This window comes from Nannospalax galili, unplaced genomic scaffold (genome assembly GCF_000622305.1).
Source record: "Nannospalax galili isolate Female #2095 unplaced genomic scaffold, S.galili_v1.0 scaffold1639, whole genome shotgun sequence".
Classification (NCBI taxonomy): domain Eukaryota; kingdom Metazoa; phylum Chordata; class Mammalia; order Rodentia; family Spalacidae; genus Nannospalax; species Nannospalax galili.
In genome coordinates, this window is record NW_008343206.1 from 426,693 (window position 1) to 431,619 (window position 4,927).

Here is a 4,927-nt window from a genome sequence, read left to right on the forward strand (position 1 = left end):
AGGGAGAGGAGGAGGAGGGAGGGGAGGAGGAGGGAGAGGAGGGGGAAAGGGGGCCATGAGATGGCTCAGTGGGTACAGGCACCTACTGCTAAGCCTGACAACCTGAGTTTCATCCCTAGGGACCCACATAGTAGAAGAGAGACACAACTCTCGCAAATTGTCTTTCTTACTTCCACATACATGGGCCTTGATCCAGGCACAAACATGCATGCATACACACACTCATACACATGCCCACAACATAAATACAAATGCAATAAAAAGTTTTAAGAGAAAGAAGGGAACGGAAGGAGGGAGGGAAAGGGAGGTAGGAAAGAGACTTCCCAGTTGGATTTCTTCATATGATGGGTTTATTTTGTCTTTTTTCTCAGTCACTCACTTTAGGAATTTTGTGCTCTTTTTTAGCTGTTGCTCCGGAGCCTGTGGGTCCAGTCATGGACAGGTGCCCCCAGCTACTGCTGCCCTCCCTGGCTGCTCCACCTCCTGTAGGCTCTGAGCACCACTCCAGCTGGGCTCTTGGGAAGCTGTGGATGCCAACCTGCTGCATCCAGCTCTGTCAGCGTGACATAATAGGACAGACAGAAGTGGCCCACAGGAGGAGGAATAGCAGGTCTTTGGAGGCCCTGGAGAGTCCCAGAGCCTTGTAGTGAACAGGCCCCCTTTGCCAGGGATAGGCCCATCCTTCCCAGGAAGCTGCAGGAGGTTAGGAGGGGGAAGTGGCTAGCTGCAAGAGAGAGGATGGAGCCCTCTTGAACTAGCCTCTGGGTGGGGTGTTAAGGAGACCAGCCACACAATCACAGCAAGTGTCCCGAGTTGAAGTCACTGGAGGTCAGAAATGCCCAAGCAGGAAATGAGATGCAACTTATAAAAGACATCAAAGGAAATGGAAAAACATTTTTAATATGTGAGGGAGGAGAGGATGGGGGAGGAATGGTGGCCATTTACTAGAGGGTGGAGGAAGGGTAGAGATGGCCTCAGAATGTTGGAGAGAGTCACACTGGCCATCCTAGACACCTGGGGGGTGGACACATGCCCTGCCCCACCAAGAGGCTAGCTGTGGCCCTGCTCTGCCCTGCCAGTTCCTTCAGACCTGAGGATGTGGCCTGTGTGCTTTTCCAGTGGGATGCATGCAGCCAGCCAGCTCTGGGCTGGTGTTGGCAAGGACCTGGGGACTGAATGCATGCCTTTTCCTGGAAGAAAATCTTGGTAGGCATGTGCCAACACGTGAAGAGTCCAGAGGACACAGAGCTGCCAACTCCTGCTCTCTTTGAACAGAGAGGTCGAGTGTCCAACACAAGGGTGCTTTTGTAGAGGGAGGAGGGCAGCCTGGTCTTGCCTACAGCCAGGGCCACGGCCTCCCTCGGCTCAGGTCTCCCCCGCTTGTCTCTTGTGCCCACATGCTGTTAGCCTTTTGAATGGAGGAAGCTCTTCTAGCCTGGCATGGTGGGCTCACGCCTGCAGTCCAGGCACTTGGGAGGTTGAGGCAGGAGGATCACCAAGAGTTAGTGGCTAGCCTGGGCTACAAAGTTTCAGGCCAACCTGGGATAGAGTGAGCTCCTGTTTTATTAAAACAGCAACACCACCACCAGCACCAAATGTGGCTTATACTAGTAATCCCAGCACAGAAGCAGGAGAGCTGCCAGGAGTTCCAGGCCAGCTTGGGCTAGAGTAAGACCCTGCCTCAAAAAGGTAGGGCTAAAACAGAAACAAACAAAACACGTGGCTCTTCATCAGTCCTGTCTTTCTAGAAGCCTTCCTGTGGCGCCCTCTCCCCCAGGGAGCCTCTCCCATGAATCTGTGTCTCAGGAGCCCTTCCTGGTGGCGCCTGTCATTTCACCTCAGCCACTATGTCCATCTCCAACAGGGAGATGGACCCACCGAGACCCACAACAGCTTTCTTTCTTTCTTTCTTTCTTTCTTTCTTTCTTTCTTTCTCTCTCTCTCTCTTCCTTCTTCCTCTTTCTTTCTTTCTTTCTCTCTCTCTTCCTTCTTTCTTTCTTTCTTTCTTCCTTCCTACAGAGAGAGAGACAGAGACAGAGATAGATAGATAGATAGATAGATAGATAGATAGATGATAGATAGATAGATAGATTCTTTCTTTCTTTCTTTCTTTCTTTCTTTCTTTCTTTCTCTTTCTTTTCTTCTTTTTGTTTTTCAGTCTTTTTGAGACAGGGTCTCCCTTTGGCTCCAGCTAGCCTGGAACTCATTATATATAGACCAGACAGGCATTGAACTCCAGAGATCTGCCTGCCTCTGTCTCCCAAGTGCTGGGATTAAAGGCCTGTGCCACCACACCCAGCCAGAACAATTTAAAGGTCTCCCCAGCCCAATCTCGGAATCTGAGACTGCAGGGAGGAATCAGTGGGCAAAGTCCTCACCCATCCCAAAGCTGCTCCAAGGGGTGAGTGCCCCTCCCTCCCGAACAGGTCCGAGGAGAGGATCCTAGAGTTGACTGGTTTTCCTTGCTATAAAGGGAAGTTGGTGCCGTTTGACATGAAAACGTCGCAAAGCTGGGAACTCAGAGCTGCCCCCGTCTGCCAACACTTTCGAGGGAATTTGGTTGGAAGTGGGGAGGTCCTGGCTGTGGCTGGGAGGTCAGGAGGGCAGAGTTTCGGCCCCTGTTTATGGAGCTGGATAGGCAGCCTGAGGACAAATCCAAATGCGGTTTAACAAAAGGAGCAGAGGGCAGAGCTGGTTGCTTTCCCCGGGTCTTGGGGAAACAAGGTGAACCGCACATCCCCAGGTTCCTGACACTGCTTATCAGAAATGGTAACAACGGGGGTACAAAGGCTCGAGACTTCGTTTCTGAGAAGGCCGAGTTCCGCCCTAGCCTAGATGGGTCAGAACCCCGGGGAGGCTGCGGCCTGAGGCCGGGTTAGGCACGGTCGGGTCGGTGGGAGGGGGCGCAGGCAGCTGCTCCGAGGCTCGGGCGCGCACCGCGGTGGCCCTAGTCGGCCCGCCCGAACCGACCACCGAGTCTCCCCCTCCCGGCCGCGCTCGGCCCGCCGGTCCGTGGGGAGGGGCGGGAAGGCAGCTGGACGCGGCGGCGATTTATGGGCCTTTCAGGCGAGCAGGTGCCTCCTCGGGTCGGCCATTGTCTCGCAGGCCTCACAATGGGGCTGCGGCAGCCGCAGAGCCTCCCCCGCCGTGCCCCGCGGCCTGCACGGGCGCCACGGCCCCGGGCGGCGAGGGAGCCGGGAATCGGTCCGTCCAGCCATCCGGCCGTCCCTCCCTCCCTTCGTCTCATCTTCCCTCCTTCCCATCCATCCATCCATCCATCCATCCATCCATCCACCCATCCTCCCTCCCTCCCTCCCTCCCTCCCTCCTCCATCCATCCATCCATCCACCATCCATCCACCCACCATCCATCCATCCATCCATCCATCCATCCATCCACCTATCCACGCGTCCACCCATCCATCCACCCATCCTCCCTCCCTCCCTCCCATCCATCCATCCATCCATCCATCCATCCTTCCATTCTCGAACTCCGTCCCGCCCTGCGCGCCACCCAGCCTGGCCAGCCGGACCCGGCGCCCGGACGACGGTGCGCCCGCGGCCGCGGCGCCCGCTCCTCCTGCCCCGTCGGGCACCCGGGTTTGCGCAGGGCTGGCATGGCCCGCGCCGCCGCGTCCGGGTCGAACACACAGGGTCCCATTCTTCCCGGCTCCGCGCAACCATATGTCAAATCCGCGTCGACGCAGCAGCCCCGGCTCATTCAGGCGCAGAACGTCCCGCAACAGGGAACAATCGCAACTCTGTTCGTGTCTATTATGGATGCGAACCGGGCGAGAAAAAAAAAATCATTTAACGCCAAGAGATAGCCAGCTAATTACCAACCATATGTGAGCCCGGATTCAAAGCCACCGAGTTCATTCTGAGTCTCGGCGACTTTATTAGGTATAGAAGACAGATGTCCCGACAGCCCACGCATCACAGAAAACCATGTCAGGGAGTTCTTGAAACGAGGGAAGAGATCTTTAAACATTAAAGATTCAGCCTGCTGATGGACTGGGCCAGGGTCCTCTGGGACCTGCTGCCTGGCAGGGCAGTAGGATTTGGCCACAGACTGGCCCAGGGGACGGTCCCTCCTCCCCTTTCCCTCTGGACTCAGGTGCTCCAATTGAAACAAAGAGCTATGCTTGCATCTAAGCTCCTTAAGATTTAAGCATCTACAAGGGCTGGGGGACAGTTCTGTTAAGAGCCTAGGATCCTTTTCTTTACTCCGAGGTGACATCTTGGTAGCCAGCCTTGTTGGTTGATTAGGGTCTGTTTACACTCGCCCAGCCCAGCTTGGTGGAGCTGCACACAGCAGGTCTTTGCTTGGGAGTGGAGGGAATGTATGACTCAGGGAGTGAATGAGTGAGCCCCCAGTGTGGCAGCCGACCCAACTATGAAAATCCCTGGTGGGTGGGGGGTGGGGACAACGGTGCAAGGAAAACACTCCTGATTTCTTTACCAAGAAAATACCCTCTGGCCACAAGCCTTCATTCTGCAAGGACAGGAAAATGAGAATGTTCATTAAGGCAGAGAGAGAGAGAGAGAGAGAGAGAGAGAGAGAGAGAGAGAGAGAAGAGAGAGAGATCTTTCTGTTTTCCATGCAATGCAATTATGTCCCAGCTTTTTCTCCTTGTTATTCTTTTAAGCCAAATGTCTGAATAAAAGGATTACGGCCCCCCCACCCCCACCCCCACCCCAGGACTGACTGCGCTGCTGTGAGCAGGCGGGGCTACTGCTGGCTAGATTAACTGGGGCCCTTTGCCTTCCATATTTCTTCTATGAAAGTAAGTGAGGTCAGCTGCCATTCAATTGTAGCAGCATATATATTTGAGAATTTAAATATTTGAATCAAAGGAAGGGGTTTTGCATCTCTGCCCAGCTCCAGTGGCCTGTTCTGCAAACACCCGCCCCCCTGCACAAAGGGA